The 27,365-nt window shown below is 41.1% G+C and overlaps 1 pseudogene; it reads right to left on the bottom strand.

The window, feature by feature from the left end:
* Window positions 1–13,399, bottom strand: part of LOC137209765 (ferritin light chain pseudogene) — a 48,980-nt pseudogene extending 35,581 nt beyond the window's left edge.
* Between the last annotated feature and the right edge of the window lie 13,966 nt (window positions 13,400–27,365).

Raw genomic sequence — 27,365 nt, 5'->3', positions numbered from 1 at the left:
GGTCAAAGAGCTTACTGCTTATTTTTTCTTCTAGGAGTTTTATGGTTTCAGATCTTACATTCAAGTCTTTAATTCGTTTTGTGTTCATTTTTGTGTATGAACCCAAAAGTAGTGCTCTAGTTTCCTTCTTTTGTATGTGGGTATCCAGTTTTTCCCAACGACATTTATTGAAGAGACTGCCCTTGCACCATTGTATATTCTTGGTTCCTTTGTCATAAATTAATTGACTATATATATGTGGGTGTATTTCTGGGCTCTGTAATCTGTTCCGCTAATCTATGTGTCTGTTTTTATGCTAATAACATACTGTTTTGATTACTGTAGCTTTGTAAATATAGTTTGAAATCAGAGAGTTTGATGCCTCCAGCTTTGTTCTTCTTTCTCAAAATTGCTTTGGCTATTTGGGATCTTTTGTGTTTCCAAACAAATTTTAGGATTGTTTGTGGAAAATGCCATTGGAATTTTGATAGGGATTGTATTGAATCTGTAGATGGCTTTGGGTAATATGGACACTTTAACAATATTAATTCTTCTGATCCATAAGCATGGAATATCTTTCCATTTATTTGTGTCTTCTTCAGTTTCTTTCATGAATGTCTCATAGTATTCAGTGTACAGGTCTTTCATCTCCTTGGTTAACTTTACTCCTAGGTATTTTATTATTTTAGATGCAGTTGTAAATGGGATTATTTTCTTAATTTCTCTCTGTGGTAGTTCATTGTTAGTGTATATAAATGCAAGAGATTTCTGTATACTGATTTTGAATCCTGCAACTTTACTAAATTTTTTCATTAGTTCTAACAGTTTTGTCTTTTTTTTTTCTTTTGGTGGAGTCATTAGGGTTTTCTACATATAATATCACGTCATCTGCAAATAATGACAGTTTTACTTCTTCCTTTCCAATTTGGATGCCTTTTTTTTTTCTTTTTCTTGCTTTAATGTGCTGCTAGGACTCCCAGTACTATGCTGAATAAGAATGATGAGAGTGGGCGTCTTTCTCTGGTTCCTGTTCTTAGAAGAAAAGCTCTTAGAGGAAAAGCTTTTCACTGTTAGTATGATGTTAGCTCTGGGCTTGTCATATATGGCCTGTTATGTTGAGGTACATTCCCTCTATACCCACTTTGTTGAGTTTATTCAAAATCATAAATGGTTGCTGATTTTATTGAATGCTTCTTCTGTATCTGTTGAGATGATCATATGATTTTTATTCTTCACTTTTTTATAGTGGTGTATCACATTGATTGATTTGTGGATGTTGAACCATGCTTACATCCCTGGAATAAATTCCACTTAATCATGGTGTATGATCCTTTTAATGTATTGTTGAATTCAGTTTGCTAATGTATGATTGAGGATTTTTGCATCTATGTTCATCAGGAATATTGGCCTGTAATTTTCTTTTCTTGTAGTGTCCTTGTCTTGTTTTGGTAATGTTTGCCTCATAAAATGAGTTCGGAAGTGTTCCCTCCTCTTCTGTATTTTGGAAGAGTTTGACAAGGATTGATATTAATTCCTCTTTGAATGTTTGATAGAATTCACCAGTGAAGTCATCTGGTTCTGGACTTTGGTTTGTTGGGAGGTTTTTGATTACTGATTCAATCTCCATACTAATAATCTGTCTGTTCAGATTTTTTATTGCTTCATGGTTCAGTCTTCATGGAAAGTTTCTAGGAATTTATCCATTTCTTCCAGTTGCTCAATTTGTTGGCATATAATTGTTCATAGTATCCTATTATGATCCTTTGTATTTCTGGGGTAGCACACATTATGAGACTTATAATGATCTGCCCTATCTCCTTTGACAGCACTGTAGTCCCATAAGACCCTCTGTTATTTACATTCCAGCAATACTGAACCGCTTATATTTCCCCATATAATGCCATGCTGATTGATGCCTATTTATTTTCCTTGGTATCAACTTTCCTGTTTTTTCTTACCTTTATTTTCTCTTCCTCAGTTTCTTTCACAGTGTCTTCTTTTTCTTGTGTGCGTGTATGTTCCTTTCTCCACAGTTCTGTCCTGGTCTTCACTGTACCCACTTTTCATGAGTGATCTATCTCATTCACTCCTAAGGGTTTGATTGCCATCTATATACTCATCTCTTCAGACTCTTGATCTCCAAATGGATGTTGCACAGACATTCCAATCTCAGTGTGTCAGAGACTGCAGTTTGTCCATTTAACTCATTCCTGTTTCTTCTGTATTGATTGTAAGAGATTTAAAACTCAGTTTTCAAGCCTCCTTTACCGTTAAGGGTGTGGCCATGTTAAAAGTTCTATAAATGTCGCATATTTGGGAGTGTCCTGGTTCCACTTCTCCCCCTTACTTCTTTCCCCTGCCTAGAACTCTGAAGGCACAGAAGTCATTTGGGATCACAGGGAATGAAAACCATGCAGGAAGGGTGGAGAACAGGAAGACAGAAGGAAGTGGGTCCCTGATGGCATTGTTTAGACACAGAATCCAGCCTGTACTCTCTGCCCCCAGGTTTTTATTGTGTGAGTAAATAAGAATTAGCCACCACAGTAGAGCTTCTTGTACTTGGTTGAATGCAGTCCTAATTGTGACACTCAGTGTATCTTGAACTTAGGTCATCTCATCTCTCTCATCCTTCACCTTACTGCTCACCTTTTCTCATATCAGAGTGGTACTACCATTTACCCAGGATCCCAAATCAGAATTAGGGAGTGAAATTCAATTCTTCCATTTCCCTTATGACCCTGTCTTTCTGAAAAATATGTCTTTTTTAACATCACGTCAGTCCATCTACTTCTGTTTATTGCCACTACCATAGGGGGGACGTGAGTTCTGCGGGGACGTTATTCAACCCACCACAGAAGGAGTTTCTAGTCAAAGCCCTATAGAATACAGCGTATATTTTTGCAGTGTATGCATTCAGCAAATGTCTCCCACAAATTTACTGTGTCAGGAACTGCTGGGTCTAGAACTCGGAAATTCTTTTCTTTCTTGCTACCCTTACGGTAATGAATACATCTAACTTTAATGATCACTCCTTACATTTCTTAGGTGCAGCCTAATTTATTTAACATATCTAGTGTGCCATTTAAATATTTTCAACTGACCAAAGTGAATGATTACCTAGCAAAATACCATCCAAACAAAAGATTGGAGCAGGCTTATTGGGACCTCATTAAATATCGGTGCTGATAAGTATTGCATCAAGAGAATCAGCCAGATAATGAAAGAGGAGGCCTAGTGCTTTATTCTGAAAACTCAGAACTCACATTTCTCCTCTTTGGCATGTAAATACTTCATTACCCCAACCCAAACTCTTTTTTTCTTTAGACCATCATCAAAGAAATATCAAACACTTGGAGGGTTTTCAAGCAGTGATTTAAAAGCTCAGGAAATCAGAATTTCTGGTTTTGTGATAGGATTTCTTGAAGGGAGCTGGAAAAGTACGGTGTTGTAACCAGAGTTCTCGCAGGAGGCATAACTGTAAGCTGCATCACAGGTGTCGTCTGCAGTGATTTGAAACCATAGAAACAAATCAGAGCTATTGCTGGTGTTTGCATTGAGCTGAGATTGCATGCACATGACTGTTCAGTCCGCCAAAAATGGTGAGTGTTCACCAGCCAAAAATAGATTCAAGTACATTTGCCCTGTCTCCATGCATTTATGGACGCTGAATTATTATTATTTTTTTTTTGCAGTACGCGGGCCTCTGACTGTTGTGGTCTCTCCCGTTGCGGAGCACAGGCTCCGGACGCGCAGGCTCAGCAGCCATGGCTCACGGGCACAGCCGCTCCGCGGCATGTGGGATCTTCCCGGACCGGGGCACGAACCCGTGTCCCCTGCATCGGCAGGCGGACCCTCAACCGCTGCGCCACCAGGGAAGCCCCTAGGAAACTTTTTATGTTTGATATTATATGTGGAATGATCCATACAAATGAAATAGAACCAAATAGAATTCATTTTAAATATATGGAAAATTTTATTATATTTTCTTTTTTAAAGTAAAAAATCTTTAGAAAAAAATAATTAAACTTTATATTTAAAATTTTTTTTATTGGAGTATAGTTGCTTTGTAGTGTTGTGTTAGTTTCAGGCGTACAGCAAAGTGAATCAGCTATACGTATATATACATCCCCCCTTTTTTGGATTTCCTTCCCATTTAGGTCACCACAGAGCAGTGAGTAGAGTTCTCTGTGCTTTACAGTAGGTTCTCATTAGTTATCTATTTTATACTTAGTATCAATAGTGTATATGTGTCAATCCCCATCTCCCAATTCATCCTACCCCCCTTTCCCCCTTGGTATCCATACGTTTGTTCTCTATGTCTGTGTCTCTATTTCTGCTTTGCAGATAAGATCATCTATACCATTTTTCTAGATTCCACATATATGTGTTAATACATGATAATTGTTTTTCTCTTTCTCACTTACTTCACTCCGTATGACAGTCTCTAGGTCCATCCACATCTCTACAAATGACCCAATGTTGTTCCTTTTTATGGCTAAGTAATATTCCATTGTATATATGTACCACATCTTCTTTATCCATTCATCTGTCGATGGACATTTAGGTTGTTTCCATGTCCTGGCTACAGTAAATAGTGCTGCAGTGAAGGTTAAACTTCTTCAAATGTCTCTCCATTTGACTCCATTTGACTAGACATTAGATAGCCTCTAGTGACTCTCCTCAGCTACTCTGTTAATAGTCACAGATTGCAGCCCAGGGGCCAAATCTGGCTCTCAAGTGTGTTTCTTTAAACTTGTTTTGAACGTGAATGTATTTCATTCTCCAGTTGGACTGTCCTGCCAACCTTGCCCATTTTTTGCTTGACCTTCCTCCTGTGTTCAGCCCCATTTCCTATGTCCTTTGGGGTCCATCTGATAACCAGTTTCTCTCTCTCTCAGGTAATTATTCTCCTCAGTCTTCCAAACTGATGCTTCTTTTCTTTCTAGATTCCTGAAATCGGTTTTCTCCATTCAGTTTGTCCTAACTATGTATAACTTGCCCTTCTGTTTCCCAGCTTGGCTTCTCATTGGAATAGCACAACAGAAGGTAACAAAGAAACAGAATGCTGACAGAACTCCAGCAGCTTTAATTTGTAGGTACTCCCCACTGCTCTAGAACTGACAAGCTGGAGATTGAACTGGTATCGATAAACAGCTTCCTCTCTACCTCCCCCAGGGCCATTACCTCTATTGATTGCTGCTCCTGGGAGGCAAGACTAGTGACAAAGACACAGAACAGTGAGAAAGCTATGGCATCAGAATCCTCTGAGTCTCTCCTTAATTTTCCTCAAGCTTTCACCCCTCCACGATAAAACCTAAGCATTAGAAAAGTCTGGCTCCATCCCCAACTCAGGCAAATGTATCCTGATTATCTTAAACCATTCTCCGTAGTTCCATGGTATCCATTTCAGGCCAGAGAGGTATGAGGAGAGGGCTGCTGGGATCTTCTGGCAAGATTTCTTCAGTTTTAAGTAGGAGACGCTGAAGATGCAGAGGTTCTTAACCTCTGAGCTTTACGCTGTGGGGCTGTGATGCCTGGAAAGGCTGCAGCTATACTGGCTAAAGAAGCCAGTATATGGAGAAGGGTGAAACCAAGGGAACTGCAGAGAAGCTTAGCTGGGACTCATATAAACCACTGCTGGGGCTGCCCGACTTCCACTGTTTCTCTGAGTCAGGCCTTCCTGGTCCTCAAGGTTCAAGGCATCTTAAATAACACACTCTCCCAAATTTACCACATCTTTGTTTAATAGGCAAAATACTCTGACTTAACGATGTAACCTCCAGAAATCATCTATTTGTTCTTTTGTTGTCCTTTGGAATGTCAGCCCCTTCGAGATATGTATTCTCTCTCTAGGAGGAAACCCTGGAGAAAAATGAGCTCAGTGCTCTGCCGAGAAAGGTCCTGAATAGTTACCGATGATCCCTATTATCTGTGTTTTTCTTTTAACCACTATTACCGTGTGGTTATAATCATTATATTTTGCATCTGCAAACTGATTTATAATTTTCCAAGTGCTTTATGTGTCACTTATTTAGTTGTAATAACAGCCCCGTGAGATAGACGAAAAGATGAAGATGCAAAAGATGGAGCCCAGCAAAGTTAACGTGATTTGACCAAGGTCACAAATGTTGAAAGTGTCAAGGCCAGGACCTAAATCTGGGTCCTGTAACCCTAAATCTAGTGCTTTTGCCACCAAGCCACAGCTAGAGGTTGCAGCAAACCTATGGGTTATGGGGAGGGAACAGTTTACAGGAGGGAAGTAAGGAGGTGGCTCCAGACTGATTGCAAGGAAACTGGATTCTGTTCCCGGCTGTGTCAACCACTAGCTGTGAAATCTTAGGTGAATTGTCTTATCTCCTGGGAGCCTCAATTTCAAGGAATTACACTATATGATCTATTATGTGCTTCCTGATTCTAACATCCTGTGTTTCTGAGACCGAGAATTGCTTATGCAAATAGGGTACAAATCATGCTTTATATAAGCTGTAAAGCTTCCCTAGTGACCAAGGAGGCACCGACTGTGTGTGTTCAGCTTGGGGTTCTATTTTAGCCTCTATGTTCACGCCTCTTGAGCACCTGTGTAAATGTCAGCAATTAACAAATGGGTTGAACATCAAATTAAACTCCTAACCCAAGTCATGGGCTTTTCGTGTACAGAACAGTTTTACTCTAGAGCTGCAGAAATCATTTGTTGAGGAGCTAATCTTGTCACTGTGATTCTTGGAACGTATTTAAGGTGGCATAAAAAGCCAGCCCTGTGGAGTCTTTGGGATGCTTCTTTATTAGGCATTTGAGCGGCAGGTTTCCACAGTTAATTGTCCCATGACTGGCTTCACTGTTTTAACGAAGCATGTGATATCTGCGGCCTCAACAGATTTAGGTTTGCAAATTTAGCACTACAGGGGCTATTTTCTCCTAAGCAATATGTCAGCAGTTTGAGAAAATTGCCATCAGGGAAACCGTGGTGCTTTGGTTGCAGCTTCAGGATCCTCAGACTCATCTTCACACAGACAAATTAGTGTCAAAGAAAACGTAGCACACCAGGACTTCGGTCCCTTAAATAGAAACCGTTCTATTTCAGAAAGTGGGAAATATTTGCTGCAGAATTAGAAAGTAGTGCTTTATGAATAAATTTAAGCACTGGCTGACTAAAAATATCAGATGCTATGGCCACATAAGGAAAACAGCTAGAGGAGGGTGGGAAAATGATTGCATAAAGTCTAATTGCGTATGGAATACAGTAGCCTTAGAAAAAAGATGTTGGAAATTGAGTCTCTAGAGGGAAGATTTAATTTTTAATTAGAAAAAAATCTTCTCTTCCAGCTTTATTGAGATGCAATTGACATAGAGCACTGGGTAAATTTAAGGTGCGCAGCATAATGATTTGATTTGCACACATCATGAAATGATTATCGTAAGTTTAGTGAACATCCATTATCATCTCGTACGTATACATGCAAAATTAAAGAAATAGAAAAAAAATTTTTCTGCGTAATGAGAACTCTTAGACTTTCCTAGCAACTTTGATGTATAACATACAGCTGTGTTCATTACATTTATATGCTGTACATTACATCCCTAGTACTTAACTTATCTTGTAACTGGAAGTTTGTACCTTTTGACCACCTTCATCCAATTCCCCTCTCCTCCCCTCCCTCCTCTGGTGACCACAGATCTGATCTCTTTTTTTGTTTTTTGTTTTTTGTTTTTGCGGTACGCGGGCCTCTCACTGTTGTGGCCTCTCCCGTTGCGGAGCCACAGGCTCCGGACACGCAGGCTCAGCGGCCATGGCTCACGGGCACAGCCGCTCCGCGGCACGTGGGATCTTCCCGGACCGGGGCACGAACCCGTGTCCCCTGCATCGGCAGGCGGACTCTCAACCACTGCACCACCAGGGAAGCCCTGATCTCTTTTTTTAATGAGTTTGTTTTGTTTGGTTTTGAAGTAAAATTGACCCACAGCTAACTGTTAGTTCCTGGTACACAACATAGTGATTCGATATTTTTATACATTTCAAACTGATCACCACGATAAGTCTAGTTATCATCTGTCACAAAGATATTACATAATTATTGACTATATTTCCCACACCGTACATTTCATACCAGTGACTCCTTTATTTTGCATCTGGAAGTTTTGTACCTCAGTCTCCTCAGAGGGATGATTTTGGGTGTAAGATGGTGACGTAAAACTTTGTGTTAGGTGTCTTTTTGAGTGACAGAAACCCGACTCACGCTAGTCATGTAAATTAGAATTTATTGGTTTATATATGTGGGAAGTCCAGAAGGCAGGCTGGACCCCCTGACTGCAACCAGAGACTCAACTTATATCATTTTTCAGCTTTGCTTCCTTCTTAGTGTTGGCTTCATTCTGTTCATAAGATCTTAGCACACAGAAGAAAAATGGCTAGAGGAAGCTCCAAGAAGCTCCAAGGGTATATCCTTTTTTTCCCCCAGCACATGTATATAAATCCCAGGGAAGAATCTTGTTATCCTTATTTGGGCCATAACCTTACCTCTGTCCCAGTCACTGTGCCAAGGAGATGGAGTACTCTTTTTTTAAAATTTATTTTATTCAAGTATAATTGATTTACAATGTTGTGTTAGTTTCTGGTGTACAGCACAGTGAACAGCACTGTACAGCACAGTACAGCATATATATATATATTCTTTTCCATTATGATTTATCACAGGATATTGAATATAGTTCCCTGTGCTATACAGTAGGACCTTGTTGTTTGTCCACCCTATATATAATAGTTTGCATCTGCTAACCCCAACCTCCAAATCCATCCCTCTCCCACCCACCCTCCCACTGGACAACCACAAGTCTATTCTTTTTTTTAAAAATTTATTTACTTTATTTATTTATTTTTGGCTGCATTGGGTCTTTGTTGCAGTGCACAGGCTTCTCATCGCGGTGGCTTCTCTTGTTACAGAACATGATGGGCTCTAGGCGCGTGGGCTTCAGTAGTTGTGGCATGTAGGCTCAGTAGTTGTGGCTCATGGGCTCTAGAGTGCAGGCTCAGTAGTTGTGGCACACGGGCTTAGTTGCTCCACAGCATGTGGGGTCTTCCCGGACCAAGGCTTGAACCCGTGTCCCCTGCATTGGCAGGCAGATTCTTAACCACTGCGCCACAAGGGAAGCCCCGACAAGTCTGTTCTTTCTGTCTGTGAGTCTGTTTCATAGATGAGTTCATTCGTGTCATATTTTAGATTCCACATATAAGTGATATTATATGGCATTTGTCTTTCTCTTTCTGACTTAATTTCACTTAGTATGATAATCTCTAGGTTCATCCATGTTGCTGCAAATGGCATTATTTCATTCTTTTTTATGGCTGAGTGGTATTACATTGTGTATGTGTACCACATCTGCTTTATCCATTCATCTGTCAATGGAGATTTAGGTGTTTCCACGTCTTGGCTATTGTGAATAGTGCTGCTATGAACATAGGGGTGCATGTATCTTTTTGATTATAGTTTTATCTGGGGCTATGGAGTATGCTTATTACCCAGTCTGGATCACTGCTCATGTCTGGGGATAGGGCAGCATCATGACTGACAGCCCACTGAGACCACAAGCTATAGGAATGGGGAGTATCCCCAAAGGAAGGAATGCTGGATAGACAAAACCATAGGTGCACTTGAAGCTTTTCTTGAGATTTTTTAAAAAGCCTTCATATTTAACACTGGACCTAAAGTTTTGAAACTAAAAACAAACATGAGTTACAGACAGTGTTTTTCAAATTATCTAGAAATGCTTTGTCCTAAAATTAGAACAAATGAAATAATCAGAACTGAATAAAACTTGAATCAGGTAGTGTACTTTTTTTCATCTAACTGCTAGTTTCCCTATAAACTCATTATTAAAAGAGCTATGCATCAGTAAATACAAATTACTAAATGTAAAATGGCCAGTACTTTGGAGGAAGATTTAAATAATTGTGAATTAGACAATTGCCTCTTCATGGCAGAATCAATGATTAATTTCTATTTCCACATTTGAATAGATCTAATATAACCCATAAGATACTGGAAATTAAGTGATTATTAAACCTTAATGATGTTAGTCATTAGTTTGGGTTCCCTGGAACAGACTCAGATGGATGGCTACTTGCAGAAGGTTTGTAAGAAAGGGAGGAAGGAAGGCAGCTTTAGGCAGAGGGAGAAGCTGATCCGTCACGTGACTGCCACTGACATCTCAGCCCGTCCTACAGGGGTTCTGGAGCTGGGGTGGCCTTCACAGTCTCCCAAATGAAGGCAAGGGGGTCAGACCTGTGCATGCCTATGTTGACAGTCATTGGATGCAGGCTGATTGGGTGGGGACGGGGGGCAAGAACTTCGTCAAGACAGCTTCCTCAGCCGAGGGTGGGTCCTGGGAAGGCTCTCAGCTGTGAAGCATGAGCAGACCTCACTGCCTGGAGCCATGGAAAACAGTGCCTTGGTTCTGCGGGACCCCAGCACCTAAGTGATGCTCTACAGCATCCGTGACTGGAGGACATTTAATAGCACCACACAAGGGTCAGATATATTTGCATTTTGGACGCCAGGCAGAAACAGTCTTTTCTGGCCAGAGAAGCTTTAAGACATTTCCCGTAGTCATAACAAACAGGAGAACACAGTGGTCAGACCGAAGAATGCTAATAGTGCCTCGAGAAGGCAGTTACTCAAGAGAGCACAGGTCATGAACACAAGATCATTCCAGTTACGCTAGGCATGACACGGTCACGTTGAGAAGCAAGGACCCACCTGGGTAGGGCCTGGAAGAAAGATTACGTAAGTCACACAAAATCTTGACAGAACAGCTTAATGCAAACAAAGGAAGATCTCAGAGCCCAGGATCAGTTCCCTCATCCAGACTGCTTCATGGTAATCACTGGTACCTTGGCAAGTAACAGCAGGGACAACGTTACTTTGTACATATTTCAGTACAACTGCATCTTTTTAGAAGTCCTCCTAGGGCTTCCCTGGTGGCGCAGTGGTTGAGAGTCCGCCTGCCGATGCAGGGGACACGGGTTCGTGCCGCGGTCCGGGAGGATCCCACATGCCGCGGAGCGGCTGGGCCCGTGAGCCGTGCCGCTGAGCCTGCGCATCCAGAGCCTGTGCTCCGCAACGGGAGAGGCCACAACAGTGAAAGGCCCGCGTACCGCAAAAAAAAAAAAAAAAAAAAAAAGTCATCCTATGCTGGTACATTAGGGTCAGAAAGGAGGGTGTTTTATATCCATTCTTAGGTTTCCATCCAGCAACCATTCCTCAAATCCCCTTCCCCTTCCATCTCCAGCTCCATTTATATTCAAATATATTCAAATATAAGCCGTAAGGGATCACTGCATATCCGAGGTAACACTCCAACACCAGTGGAACATTAAATGTCCCCGAAGGAATGAATATAGTGCAAGGAACAAAAGAGAAACAAAAATACCTTCTAATAGGTATCCTCACAGGAGGGATTAAGGATGCTATGGGAAAGGGAATTCATAGAACAAAAGAGAGCTTTTGAAAATTAAAAATGTTTATTAAGATTTTAGAAAATGCTATAAAAGAAATGGAAGATACAGCTGAGGAATCTCCCAGAGAGTAGAACAAATGGCCAAGCATAGGGTAGAGATTTCACATAGAGTAATAACGATTTAAAATTGCTGACATACAGAGGGGCAGAAAGAGCTGCCTAGAGAGAGCCAGGATTGGTGGGCAGTGTAGAGGTTCTGGAAAAGGTAGAGGAACGGGCAATATTAGAGACAGCCTGTGGTTACATAGCTGTGTGAATTTGCACAAGTAATCAAAACTCTGTAATTTCTCATCAGCCATATGAAGACAGTAAGATCATTAAAAAGGCTAAAATTATGTCAGACCAGAAGCAGCACCTGCCTTATGGTAAGTGTTCTCCCAATGTTAACAATTAATGTGACCTGAGTCCTTTTCTCTTTGGAAAACCAAGCTCTTGGAATGAAAAATACTAAAAAACATAGAATTGTATGTCAAAAAGCCCACACTTGTAGATGAGCCCACACTTAGCCTTCAAACCATTGCTTATGCGATGAGTAAAAAAAAAATCTATTTAGAAGCTCATTTAAGTTCTTTGTTCTCTGTATTGTTTTGCCCTCTTCTCCTAAGGCACTGAGGAACTCTGTGGAAAAAATAAAATAAAGACCTTGGTGTCTAACTCCCAAGCTAATTCCATCATACAAACAGATGTGAAATTTCAACTGTTACAAGGTGATTTTAGGCTTATCTGTTCTCAAAGTTTAAAACAGTGATAACCCAGACTCAGGTTGAAACAAAGAGCAGCCCCTGTAGTCACACTTCTCGCGAGGAAGCCAGGCCTGATCGGATGGAATTCTCTTTATCACAGGTGGTGTCTCCCCAGGAGCCTCACCTGTAACACCAGGGCAGGGGGACAGAAGCTGCTCTGGACAGGGTAAGTTTCTTCCTTTCTGCTTCCTTCCTCAGGGATGGTTCACTTTCCCCGCCTTTGGTTGGCCTGGTATGATTTTATGATTAGGGTAAGATTTTCTGTTTTTATATACTGTGTGTAAGCTCACTGTAAGCCTGAGACAAACCAATCCCCTTTGATTTATCTGTAGGTCTTGAAACGGGTCTCTTCAAGGACTTGTGCTTTCACGTACTAGACATGTTAGCTGGTTGGGAAGATGGGTGAATCAGGGGACATGGCTGCAAGTAACAGAAAGCTCTTCTCAAGTCAACTTTATCAAAAAGAAATATTTGCTCACGTACCTGGGAACTCTGAGATACAGCTGACTTTGGGTAGAGTTGGGTACAAGGGCTTACATGATACTAGAGGTTTCTCTCGGTTTCTTGTCTCTGTTTGTTTCTGTTCATGTTAGCACCTTGGCCTCTTTCTGTTGTCATGTAGAGAGGTTTCCTCCATGTGACTTGGAGAGATGGCCGGTAATCAGCCTTAAATTTAAATTTCCCCAAAACTGTGACTCCAAAGGCAAAGAAGAATTGCACCTTATTTGAACTAACATAGCAGTCACGTGGAGGACTCTGGCCCACTGGGGTCTTGGGCTCATCTATCTCTGAATAAATCACTGCTGCTAGAAGTGTTGAGACCCTGACTGGCCTGACATGGTCCTTTGCTCACACCGTACCAGCGCCCTGTGATGGGGGGAGACCTTTCTCAAAGAAGAGAGGGTATGCTTTTACCACAAGTTTGGCTGATGAAACTGTAATGACCATATTTCACATAGTGAGGAAGAAAAGAGGAGGTAGATCTGCCTTTGTTTTCATTACATCCTTGACTCGATGACCGTATTTTTTACTGAGTCCGAGCTCATACTGCTCACTGCACCACAGTCCAGTAAATCAAGAGACGAGTCGTTAGGGCCAGGAGTAGCGACTTTATTCGGAAAGCCGGCAGATCGAGAAGATGGTGGACTAGTGTCCCAAAGAACCATCTTGCCTGGGTTTGCATGCTAGTTTCTTTTCTAGAGCCAAAGGGAGAGGGGATGAGGAGGTAAAGTTGCTGCAAATATTTCCTGGTTCTGGCCAGATTCCTGAGGGGCTGTGTGAAGTTCTTCTTTCCTGCAGCCATTCACAGGTGGGCCTGGTCAGGCTGTTTCCCGTGAGCTAAACAAAGGCATGGGGTTGGCCAACATCTTGGGTTGTAACATCTTATGGAAAAACCCGAATGAACTTTCTGGCCAACCAATATTTTAGCTTAATGCTCAGGCATGGAGGCAGGGTCCCAGGGAATGGGCCATTATGTACACTTTCAGCCATAGGCAACACCCCTTTAGTGATTAACTGGTAACAAAAGCAATGGACTACAAAGTTTAAAGTAAAAGAAACAGCCAGTACGGAGTCAGGTTTGTTCTTCCCTATTACATATTCCATCTTAGCTCCTCAAAACTATGGTGGATGTTCTTTCAATGTGTATTGGCTTTTCAGTTAGTGCTTGGGTGATACATTTGGCAATTTTCAATCATTCACATGCACATACAGTATTATGAGCATTCATTATGAATAATGCTTTTGATGAGTTGTTCATTCATTCATTGAGTTGAGTTCATTGAGTTCATTCATTCATTCATTCTTACGTTCAGCAACCTTTATCTAGTACCTAGTATAGACCATGTATAAGAAAAAAAGAGTCATGGTCTCTGCTCTCCTGAAATTTATAGGGTAATGAAAGAGAAAGACAATCAGATCTACACACACTGGCAAGCACAATTGGAAATTGTTTTAAATGTTATTGGATTTTATAACAAGCGTAGACATCTGGGTTGTATTGGCATATCAGAGAAGCTGTCTCACAAGAAGCTGTATTTAGGTAGAGTCTTCAATGACGAATAGGAATTAACCAGTTAAGAGTACAGGGATGACCTTCCAGAGAGAAGAAACAGCATGTGTGAAGGGCCTGAATTGGAAAAAAAAGCCACCAAACCAAATCCGTTGTCTCAGACTACAGAGAGGGAGAAGCATAAAATATGAGGCGAAAGATGAACTCAGAGACCCTGCCAGACCTTACAGGCGGGGCTGAGAAGTTAACATGTGTATCCTACATACAGTAGGGAATCCCTAAGCATTTAAATCAAGGCAGTGATACAACTTGATTTATGTCGATAAAAATCATTCTGGTTCATTCATTCATCTGTTTATTTAAACTACAGATTATGGAACTGTGGAACACGAATGCCTGGGCTTGAAGTCTATTTCTGCCTCTTACTACTTGTGTGACCCAGGACAGTTTTCCTAACCTCTTTGGTGCCTCAGTTTCCTCATTTGTAAAATGGGGATAGCCATAGTAACTACCTGAGAGATTTGTTGTGTGAATTAAAGGAGTTAAATATATATAAAGGTTAGAAAAGTAATTGGCGCATGGTATCTAAGTACTCACTATTATTGTTGTTGTTGTTATTAAACGTATATTTATTGAGTGGCTCCTAGGTGCCAGGCCTTGAGGAGGTATGCAATGGACTTTATAAAGAGTGCGAGTGGTTTCTCACTAGAGCATTTGTAGTAAGGTTGTCAGACAGTGTTGGGTGTCGTTTGGAGCTGAATGATCATGATTTATAGGGCCACCCGTCTGCTTACATGTTTTACAATTATCTAGGATATTTTCAATGGATTTCAGAGTTAGACCTTGATTTCGTCTCTGGCTTTGCCTCTTACTAACCAAGTGTCTCCATTCAATAAGTCTCAGTTTCCTTATCTGTAAAATGGGGACATTAAAGTCACCTACCTCATAGAATAAACAAAATTACGTGTCTGTTTTTATGTATGTATGTATATGTATGTATGTGTGTGAACTTTTCAGCTACCTACTAAGTACTCTTTAAATGATACTTATTATTAATCCTAACTTAAGAAGTGGTGATAGTGGTATATTTTTTTCAATGCAAGCCACTGTGCTTAATCGATATATCTTTCTGATACATGCTCTGAGTTACTGAGAAATTGGATTTGTTGTTAGCTGCGTAAAATGTACCCCAGAGAGGAAGAATACACACAACTCTTTTTTTTTCCTATTTAATAATTACAATTATTTATTTCAAACAAATATCATAGAAAGGGAAACTCTTCGTAAGGGACAAATACAAAGACAGTCAAAAATGCCATTTTCTGTTGAAGGCATATCAGTGTGGTTAAATTTGATTCTATTCAATAAGCACGTATTGAGGAACTAAATCGGGAGCTTTAAGGGTATAAATATGGACACATAACTCATCTTTTTTTGAGTTTTATTTTATTTGTTTTTATACAGCAGGTTCTTATGAGTTATCTGTTTTATACATATTAGTGTATATTCGTCAATCCCAATCTCCCAAATTCTTTTTTTTTTTTTTTTTTTGCGGTATGCTGGCCTCTCACTGTTGTGGCCTCTCTCGTTGCGGAGCACAGGCTCTGGACGTGCTGGCTCAGCGGCCATGGCTTATGGGCCCAGCTGCTCCGCGGCATGTGGGATCTTCCCGGACCGGTGCACGAACCCGTGTCCCCTGCATCGGCAGGTGGACTCTCAACCACTGCGCCACCAGGGAAGCCCCCAAATTCTTATTTTAGTTATTTTTAGGTAGGAGAGTAGAAAAAGCAGAATAGGATTAAGGAGAGATTTATATATTTTACTAAAAACACGAAAAATTTAAGCCATTGATGGTAAAAACATGTTTATAAGTTATTTGTATGTTAGAAATAATTATGGGGAAGAAGAAAATAAAATAGTGACATACACTCAGAATATTTTCTTACCTGGCAAAAAATTAACATTTCTAAAACTTGTATGTATGACTTTAAATTTTACCTTCCTCTTTTGTTACTTATAAGGAAACATACATTTGGTGGATTTTACAAAACACAAATGTTTGCAAAGGCAAACTCTAATTTGAATATCTGTATCTGTCATTTTCAAACCTGTCTTAAAATCTGCTCTTCTAATTTCTATTCTTCTTGTCTCTAACTAAACATACTATGCATTTGCTAGAGACAGATGGATTTAATTTTTGTTATGATCTAACACAAATGGAAAGTGAAATGTGAAAAGGATATTTCCATAGCAATAAGTTAACATTAAATCTAGTTTTACAATGTTTAACTTTGAGATATCCTGCCAAAACACAGTTGACTGATAGGATTGAAATTAAAACCACTAATGGGATGTCTCAGTCTATAAATCAGCGTTGAGGATTATGGAGCTAAGTTCATTTTCTTTATTGCTCTTTGTAGGAAGGAAAAGTAGGTAAACAAACTTAAGTGAGTCTGTGGGCCCGGGTGCCCTGCAGGGATACAGACAGAAGACAGGGTAACAGCTCAAGGAGTCTGCAAGCCTGGAAGTGGTAGCTAGAATACAACTACAACCACTCAAGAAGACAGACTAGGAACAAGTGTCTGCAAGTGAACTAACTATAGGACAGAGAAAAGAACAACACTGGAAAAAGAAGGTCATGCAAAGGAAAAGGGAATTATAAGGTGAAACTTCCAGCAAACATCCTGCAATTTCTCTGCATTCCACAAGCCAGAACATGATCTTAATTCCTTCCTTGCTAAAATTGTCAATATGATCTTCTGAGGGTTTTTTTTCCACAGTGTTAAAAAAATGGGAGAATAAAGATTCACTTGGTAAAAAATTTCCTGATAGCCAGCTCTGCGAAAACATGTATCTCTCTTGCATTTCAGCCTCCAAATGATTCTCCTAAAAAGACAAACGTGTAAACTAGATATTTGGCATGAAACGTTTAAAAGAAGGATATAACTGTGTCTCTCCTAAAATAAAAGATTGATTGCAATCTGGCAGAGAGCAAATGCTTTGTTATTAAATTTAGTTCCTTTTTCACCTCCACACTGGCTCCTAGACCATTGGAATTTCCTCTGACTCTCTGATTTCTCTTCCATTTTTTCTGTGTTTTTGCTTTGCTTATTTTCCTTTTTCTGTCTTCCAGTGCCTTGTGAAACTAGACGACTATAATCTAGTGGATCCCTGAAATTAAACTTTGTTTCATGAATGAGAAACTAAAAAACAAACAAACAAACTTAGGGGCCACCAACATAAGATCATTTTTTGTTTTGCTAATGACAGACATCAAAAACAAATTAAAAATTTTAATTAGATGTAGTTTTATACAAAATTCACTACATCGTACTTATTTATCTTATTGCTTCTTAGACCAGTGAAAAATTTATTACTGACTGACCCCAATCTGGGGACTTACTTTGGAGATACTGCTCTAATCTGAAGGAGTTAGTCCAAAGGACTTAAAGCTTCAGTGTTTATAAACAGACTTAGTTCTCTATTTCTTTTGTTCTCCAATTACAAACAATTAACATTAAAAAAACTCTTAAGGTTGTGTTTACTTTTTTGTTAAAGGCAAATGTAGTCTTCAATGACTCTTCATCATGTTTAGGATGACGTTTCCATTTTTGAAGATGACTTGTATTTTTATTATCTGGTTCCCATCTACTGTTACAACCTCTTCTTCCTACCACTTAATGCTCCCCTCTCTGTGTGGGTCTCCATGTTACATCATCCAAGATCGAGTCCTACTGGATTGTCAGGCCCTTCATGCATTAATGTATGGTATTCTCTCTGAGAAACTTTGGTTTAAAAGGCCCAATTCAAAGCCCAAATCCTAGGGGAAGCCTTTCTAGGTACCTCCAGGTAGAGCTGGTGGCTTCTTCCTCTTTCCTCTCATGAATATATACCATATATATGTGTGTATATATATACACACTCTTATAATATCCCCTATAATATTGTATGGCAGTGTTTTATTTTTATGTTCTCTTCTACAAGAGCTCCTTGAAGATAGGAACTATATATCCTTTTAACTTTTTATTATGCAAATAATATACATTGCAGGAAAGATAAAATATATAAGGTAAAAGTAATCTCCTCTAGGTTCTAAAATCATATTCTTTCTTTTAACATGATTAAAATCTTAGGGAAGACCAGTTTGCCCTGGTTTGTGTAGGCAGAAGGAAGTAGCATAGAGATTTATTCTCTCACTGGCATGAATTCTGCTCTTCTGATCACCAACGACACCATTCCCACCCCTACCAGCCCTTAGAAGACAAATGACTCCAATCAAGTGTTTTTGTTTGTTTAAAATAGCACTCTCCACCCCAAAATGTAGCTATTTATATGTTTGAATAACAAAAAAATATCTGGATAAATACATGCACACCAAGCTAAACAATGCTTATAGATATATATTTTCACTTATTGTGGACATCTTTCCACGTCAATTTATTGACTTTTATTTTATAATTTTTAATAGATGCCTCATTAGACCACATGGCTGTATCTTATTTGGATTTTTTAATTCTCTGGCACAGTGTCTGGAATACATATTTGTTGAATGAAGGACGGAACATCTCCTCAGCACTTTGATCTAAGCCTGATTCGAGAATCTAATGAGCCCAGCAGTGACCTTATGAGAAGGTCACTGCAGCCTCCAATGAGAAAACAGGAAGGAAAACGAAAGGGAAGTGGTGGTGAGGGAGTGGTGACTCATTCTGTTTCTGTGTCTAATTCCCTCTTATCATAAAGTAAAAAACAGTGGCTGAAAAAAAAAAAAAAAAGATGTGTTTTCACAAAACATCATCACCTTACTGAAATGACAGCGTAGCAACATATGATTATGGAAATCGATTTGGGTCCCAGATGATAGGGCTTTGACGCAGGATGCAACAGTTACCTTCACCAAAACATTACCTCCCCTGAGGCAGTGGGAATTCTGACATCATGTTATGAAACAAAGTAATTGAGAAAATAATAAATTGATTCAAGACATTCTCTAAATATATGTATTGAGCATTATGTGGCCAGCAAGAGGCATGCAACTGGGAAAAGACCTACCCTCCTAGAGCCGAAGATTGGTTAATGAGGTGATGGGGCTCCTGCCAACACAAGGAAGGCAGAGAAAAACCCACTTTATCTCCAGTCATCTTCTCTAAAGGATTCTCAGCCTCTGCCTGCACCTTGAACTGCCTCCTCTTTCTGCCCCTCTCCCCAGCATGCGCCTGATGGCCTGGTGGTTTGAGTAGATGTGAAGGGACCAAGGTCCCAGTCCCAAAGCTTTGTCTACCAAACCAGGCCTGGTGCTGCCTAGAGGGGCCCCAGTCTTCCTCCTCTGCAGCCTTTGTGGATGAGCCATTGTTCCAAAGAGGGAGAAGGGGCCTTGGCTTTACCATCTCCTAGAACATGATGTTGGGAACAGCTCTGATCACTTAGCAGTAGGCGTTGGCTTCCCAGAAGCCAGTTTCCTTTTTTCCTTGCTTGAAAGCCCCAACTTTGTTTGCATGTTCACTTCTCCATCCGTGACTCAACGGTAAAATCCTGCTTAGTTTTGTTAATCCTACTGCCTTGTCAGAGATTGATTTGGGGATGAGGGTATAAATTAGTTCTAGCTAACGTGAAGTGAGCTGGAGAGCGTCTGGGAAGGATCGCTTCCTTCTTAAGAGGAAACCCAGGGAATAAACAGTCTCTCTTCTTACTTGGATCCTGTGGTACATGGAGTCACACCAAGAACGGCAGAAGCTACGTTGTGACGTGAAGGGAGATTCAACCCAATGCGGTGAGGACGACAGAATAGAGAAAAATGGGAAAAAAGCTTCCCTGATGAATTTGATAAGCCACTGAATTAACATATCCTGGAAGTACCTATCTCTGGGTGTCTTTTCTTGCATGAGCTAGTAAGTTGACATACCTGTTGAAGTTGAGGTTGTCTACTTGCATTTAGGGGCATCCTTACTGTGAACTCTCAATATTAGGAGGCCCTCATCCTGAATCAGTTTTGGACTCGATGCTTTCACATACGTAATCTCTATTCTCTTTGCTTTTTCCAATCAAAAATTCCACTTAATACAAAATGCCATAAAAAATAATAATAATGAGATTTCTCTACCTTGTCTGATTCTATGCCTTTCCAACCTCAGACACTTCTTCCATTGCTTCTAAGAAATCAAGCTTCGGAGCTCCTGAAGCACACTTATTTGTTTATTCTTTATGAACCTTTACCAACACTATTCCATCTATGGAAAATAACTTATATCCAGTGAAAATACATCCGTGCTTCAAATCTACTCCAAATCCTTGCAACATGCCACCGGTTAAAATAACTTCCTTCATCTGTGCATTTGCCCTTGGTTTGAATCAGTCCTTTTACAGTTATCCTTCCCTGCTTTATTCTTATGTATATGTTATCAGTCTCCTCAAATAAATGTAAAACTTCTTTAAGGCAGAAATGAAATTATTTTTGTTAGATGACTCATGGAATCACATAGTTTTTGTGTTAGAATTTCTCCTCCAGCCCTGGTCCATTGCCTCTTAGGTAGCAGATACTCCATATAAGTTGCCAAATTGGTTACGTGTGAAATGAAGGGGTTGGGTGAAATGATTCTTCAGATCCTTCCTGACTCTAGGGGACAGTGCTGACCACTAAAGTGAAGTGACACCACGGTTCTTAGAGGTATACAGACCTTTGAGCATTGAAAAGGAAAGAAAGGGAAGCCATAAGTGTGGGTGGTAATGAAATACGACTATCCTGAACTTTTTGTTTTTTAGATTAGCATTTTTAAAACTATACTTCTATTTTTGTATATCTTTATTCATGATATTTACTTTTTGATGACTATCCAGGGTAGCTCTTTGCAAATGCAGAAAGTCCCCTTGTTTGGGAAAAATGTGCTGAAAATAGAATCTCCTAATACGTGGCCAACCATAAATCTTCACAGGCTGCCAATGTTTGGGGTTTTATTGTAGCGTTATACGCCCTTGTGTTAAACTTCGCACGCTCCTGACGTGTTGGGCTTGTAGGGGGATTTGCTTTGCCTGAGGGAAACACTCCAGTAGGCTATTTTTGAACTTGATTTGACATTTAGCCTTGGAAATCCTGTCTTTCCAAGATACTTATACCTGGAGAAGCTTGAAACACAGATGTAAAAGTACATCAAATCAACATTTTAATCATCTGCTCACACGATCTTTCCTAGAGGATTTCCCTGCTGGGGACTTCTCTTTGTGGAGATTAAGTGATGGGTACAATCTAAATACAAGATGGGGGGAAAGTATACAGGGTTCAAGGACTCAAACTTATCCCTTAATTATTTACCTCATATTCTTATCTCTAAGGTGTATGAACATGGGAAAGACACACATACAAAACTCCCAGAGACTCAGTTTTGTTTTAGCTCAATGATGCGTCAAATCTCTGCTTGTTTTTCCACCCGGACCTCAATTAGTTCTATTGGATCACATGAAAGATGGCACCTAGGTACACATTAGCTACTTGGAGGCTTCCACCAAAGAGATGACACGGAGGTGGGATGAGAGTGAGACAGTTGGAGGGAGATAATGGAGGCTGCTGTGGAGGGTGACAAGGTAGGAGTGGGGAAGCTTCGTCTGTTGCTTGATGAGCAGAGAGCTTGGTGACCCGGCCCAGGTGCGGTGCTGGAGATGCTGAAACAGAGATCCTGCCGAGAGCTTGTCCAGAAACAGGCACAACCCTGGGAGTCTGCGGAGGGTCCTGTAGCTGAGGCCATGCCAGTGCCCACGGCGGAGGAGGGAGGCACCGATCCACGCTCTTCGTGTTCAGTTGAATAACGCTTTTTAAAATGTTACTGCCTTTGTTTCAGGTTTTATAGGCAGTAGCTGTTTCTTTCTTTCTTTTTTTTTTTTTGCGGTACTTGGGCCTCTCACCGCTGCGGCCCCTCCCGTTGCGGAGCACAGCTCCGGACGCGAAGTCTCAGCGGCCATGGCTCACGGGCCCAGCCGCTCCGCGGCACGTGGGATCTTCCCGGACCGGGGCACGAACCCGTGTCCCCTGCATCGGCAGGCAGACTCTCAACCACTGCGCCACCAGGGAAGCCCCAGTCGAATAACGTTTTTGACGGATGGCCACTTCTTCACGGTGAAAAGTAGCCACTGAACCAACCTGTTTTAACTTGTCGTAAACCACAGTGGTTCAGTAGCTCTGCACGTCTGCTCGTGTTATTCCTTCTATCTGGAAACATCCCTCTTTGTTCACCTGCCTTCTACCCTCTCCTCCAAAATTGGGAGCACCTACCCGGTCCTGAAAAGCTTCCTTTTCCTGAAGCCTCTCCTGGCCCCGCTTCTCCTCTCATTCGGTAGAATTTACGGTTCTGTTTTTGAGCTGTTCCTCACTGTACATGGCAAATGTGCGCAGTTCCTATCATAGTTTAGCGCGCTTATTTCATATATCTTTCTCCCGTTACTGTTTCTGTCCCCTTGAGGGCAGGGACTGATTCCTAATCATCTTTATATCCCTAGAATTCGGAACACAGCTTGCCTCTTTGTAGGGATCCGTGTATGTTAGCTGGATGCGTACGTGAATGGACAAAGTGTGGTCGGGGAGAGGCTCAGAGAATCATTGGGTAAGGGTTAAAGATTTGAAAGCTTTACTTGGTAGATATGTGCACTGGTGGTCGCTGCCCTACAACTAATTCTTTAAAAACTGTCACCCCCGTCGGGGCATGGAGCCCTGCAATGACGAGCATCCCTTCCCTGCTTCGCTGAGGAATCCTGCTATTAGTACACTACCTGGGGTTATCTGCTCTTCCCCCAACTAAATCCTGTGTGATCTCATAGAAGAAATGAGCCATATCTCATCCTCTGCAAAGGTTGCCAATTTGCAAAATCTGCACAAGCCACTGTCTTGCCTTTGAGGCTGCCCAAGAAAAAATTCCAGGAGGCAATTGACTAGTGCACTACATTTCAGTTTTTTCGCCTCGAGTTAATGGTCATGAGTAAAGAGTTCAGCAGGAAATCTCTCCTTTGCTCTGGAAGGTATTTGGGTTAATAGGGGAGAGTATGGGTTTTGGAGGCCGGCAGATCAGTCTTTGCATCCTTTTCCTTCACTTACAGCTCTATGGTGATTCACTCAATATGCATAAACGTCCATTTCCTTAACAACAAAAATGATAATACCCATTATTTGTTGTCGTAGTAAGAATTAAGTGAGATAATGAACATGTGAATGTATCTAGGGAATAAGCGCCTTCGGAAAGTGGTAGGTATTCTCCGTATTATTATCCTTTCACATAGTTTAGAGTCCTAATTCCCTTCATTAACCTTGTGATATCTTTATTGGTGAGTAGCACTTGTACGTCCAGAGCAGACTCTACGTATTAAACTCTTCTGGAGAGATAGGGATTGCTTGTAACATATTGTAAAAATACCTTGATGGAGAACACCTGATAAGAGAACACCACGGCTGCCATCATTGGGACAATACTAGGATTTCTTCCTTGGAGTCTTGGGACGACTTCAGGCCCAGAATCCTCCTATGTGGCTTTGCGAAGACTGGGTAACTGGGGTTGTGTGTTGGCTTAAAGGGCAGCACAAACCATAGAATTTTCACCATGGAGTCAACAAGTTTATTTTTATTTATTTATTTGAATTTTATTGGGCTATAGTTGCTTTACAATGTTGTGTTAGTTTCTACTGTACAGCAAAATGAATCAGCTATACGTGTACCTATATCCCCTCTTTTTTTGGATTTCCTTCCCATTTAGGTCACCAGAGAGCACTGAGTAGAGTTCCCTGAGCTATACAGTAGGTTCTCATTAGTTGTCTATTTTATACATAGTATCAATGGTGTATGTATGTCAGTCCCCCAGTTTAAACCCCATCTTTGCCACTTACTCGCTAATTGATCTCAAGAAAATGAAGCATGCTGTGGTGGACAGAATAAACCTCCCCTATGCCAACGTCCTAGTCCCTGGAATGTGTATTACAGATGTGATTAAGTTAAGGACCCTGAGACAGACAATATTCTAAACTAGCCAGGTGGGCTCAATGTCATCACCAAGGTCCTATAAGAGGGACATAGGAGGAGTAAGTCAGAAAAAGGAGATGTGTCAATAGAACCAGACTGGGGAGTGATGTGCTTTGAAAATGGAGGAAGGGGCCACTAGCCAAAGAAGGCAGGCAGCTCTGGAAAGTGGAAAAGTCCAGGCAGTGGGTTCTCCCTAAGGCATCCCTCCAGAAAGAACACAGCCCTGCCAACAAACATTGCTGTGTTAAGCCACTAAATTCAGGATAATTTGAAACAGCAGCAGCAGCAAACTAGTACCATCTCAAGCTTTAGTTTCTTATCTCTAATCATGCTATACAGTAAGTGCCCTACATACGAATGAGTTCCGTTCCGAGAGCACGTGCATAAGTCCAATTTGTTCGTAAGTCCAACAGACTTAGCCTGGGTACCCAACTAACACAATCGGCTATATAGTACTGTACTGTAATAGATTTATAATACTTTTCACAGAAATAATACATAAAAAACCAACACAAAAAATAAAGAAAACATTTTAAATCTTACAGTGCAGTACCCTGAAAAGTACAGTAGTACAGCACAACAGCTGGCATACGGGGGCTGGCATCGAGTGAACAGGCAAGAAGAGTTATTGACTGGAGGAGGGAGAGGAGGTGGGAGATGGTAGAGCTGAAGGATCTTCAGCAATAGGAGACAGAGTGCAAGCTGCAATTTCACTCATGCCTGACGTTGATGGAACGCATGTTCGCATCTTTGAAAGCTCGCAAGTTGAAGGTTCGTAAGTAGGGGACTTACTGTACAACAGACGTTTATAGTGTCAGGTCATATTTTAGGCCTGGAAGGTGTAGCCCTGAATAAGACTGTCCCTGGAAGTAGCCACATAGCACAGGGAGATCAGCTCGGTGCTTTGTGACCACCTAGAGGGGTGGGATAGGGAAGGTGGGAGGGAGTCGCAAGAGGGAGGGGATATATGTATACATATAGGTGATTCACTTTGTTATACAGCAGAAACTAACACACCAGTGTAAAGCAATTATACTCCAATAAAGATGTTAAAAAAAAAAAAAAAAAAAGGCTGTCCCTGCCATCCAGGAGCTTCCGTGATAATGGAGAGACAGAAAACAAGGACAAAAAGTAGTAAGTAATTTGTAAGTAGTGCAAAGTCCTGTGAAGAAATAAAGTAGATCCACAGGGTAGAGCGTGAGTGGCTGTGACAGGGAGGGACTTTTCTAGAAGGAATGCTCAGGGCCTTTTTGCAGAAGTGAGATCTGAGCAGAGATTAGAATGATGAGAAGGACCTGGCCCAGGGAAGACCTGCAGGAGACACTTCCCAGGGGAGGAAAGGACACAGGTGTGGTGCTTCCTCGGACAGCACAGGAAGTGGCCAGAAAGGTCACAGAGTGTAGGCGGAAAGCCTGGGGTACGGGAGAGAAGGAGGGGCTGGCAGAGGAGACTGAGAAGGAACGGCCAGGGGGCTGGGGGAAAACTTCAGAGGGGGTGTCCTGGAACCCAAGTGAAGAAGTGCTTCAAGGACGAGGCTGGCATGAAAAAGAAGGAAATGTTGTCACTTGCAGCCCCACGGATGGACTTGGAGGGCGTTATGCTAAGTTAGGTAAGTCAGACAGAGAAAGAGGAATACTGTATGGTCTCACTTATATGCGGAATCTAAAACATACAACACACTAGTGAATAAAATGAAGCAGACTCGCAGATACAGAGATCAAACGAGTGCTTACCAGCGGGGAGAGGGGAGGAGGGAGAGGCAACATAGGGGGAGGGGAGAAAAAGAGGTTATTATGGGATTGTATGAAATCATGTGTGTGAAACATGTGAAGATCGTAAAGCACTGTAGAATTTAAAGACTCTTTCGTTCAATTAAAAAAAAAACAACAACAATGAGGCTGGGATCACCTTTGACAAAAAGTCTTCCCTCTAAGTCTGGTTTTGCTGTTCAGAGGTAACATCCAGACACAAAGGGTAGAGCACATAGAAAACCCTCCAAAAAGATAGTTGTACTTAACATCAGTATTGATGAATTAATTCAGAGCTCTCTTGATGGCTCAGAAACAATAGCTTAGAGCAGACCAATCTTGCAGCCGCCTAGTTACTTGTTTTCTTACTTCGGATATCTTTCCTGTGTTGTTCTTGCTGGTTCCCTTGAAATCACAGGTTCACTAGATAGTGAAGATGAGTCACAGGCAGACAAGCGCGGAATGGACTCTTTTCTGTACCTGTGTGAGGGCTAGCTCTGGAAAGAAAAAGCAAGAGTTTAACAAAAGATAACACTCCACTACAGCTAAGGAAAGTGCTGTTTACTAAAGGACCCTGCTGGCTTTGGGTCATTTCCATTCTAAGAAATGCCGATAAAATCCCACATAACAGCACACGAACAACTGCACGTTGGGGAGATAGGAAACTTCAGTATGCATTTATTAACTAAAGATTTGTGCAAATGATTTCCAACCTTTTTGATGTTAGGACAGCCTCTGATTTTTTTTTTTTTTTTTGGTCTGTTCCTCTCTACTCTGTCTCCTGAGGGCTGTTATGAGATAGTTTTACTATTTGGATTAAATATAATTTTGTTTTGAAAATTCTGCCACCCATTTTAAGATGGTGGAAGACGGTTTCAGGATTGTCAAACTGCACGTGGGAAGTTGGGCTCAAAGAAAAAACAAGTGCACAATGGAGCTGGTGATTCATTTCAACCTGAGAGCATTCCTTAGGATTTGGTGTCATGTAAAATCACTTTGACACCTATGCCTCATCTCTTTTTATTTATTTATTTATTACATCTTTATTGGAGTATAATTGCTTTACAATGGTGTGTTAGTTTCTGCTTTATAACAAAGTGAATCAGTTATACATATACATATGTTCCCATATCTCTTCCCTCTTGTGTCTCCCTCCCTCCCACCCTCCCTATCCCACCCCTCTAGGTGGTCACAGAGCACCGAGCTGATCTCCCTGTGCTATGCAGCTGCTTCCCACTAGCTATCTATTTTACGTTTGGTAGTGTATATATGTCCATGCCACTCTCTCACTTTGTCACAGCTTACCCTTCCCCCTCCCCGTGTCCTCAAGTCCATTCTCTAGTAGGTCTGTGTCTTTATTCCCGTCTTACCCTTAGGTTCTTCAT

Source organism: Pseudorca crassidens, chromosome 2, assembly GCF_039906515.1.
Source record: "Pseudorca crassidens isolate mPseCra1 chromosome 2, mPseCra1.hap1, whole genome shotgun sequence".
Lineage (NCBI taxonomy): Eukaryota > Metazoa > Chordata > Mammalia > Artiodactyla > Delphinidae > Pseudorca > Pseudorca crassidens.
The sequence above is the reverse complement of the archived record's forward strand: the minus strand, read 5'-3'. Positions and strand labels throughout refer to the sequence as shown.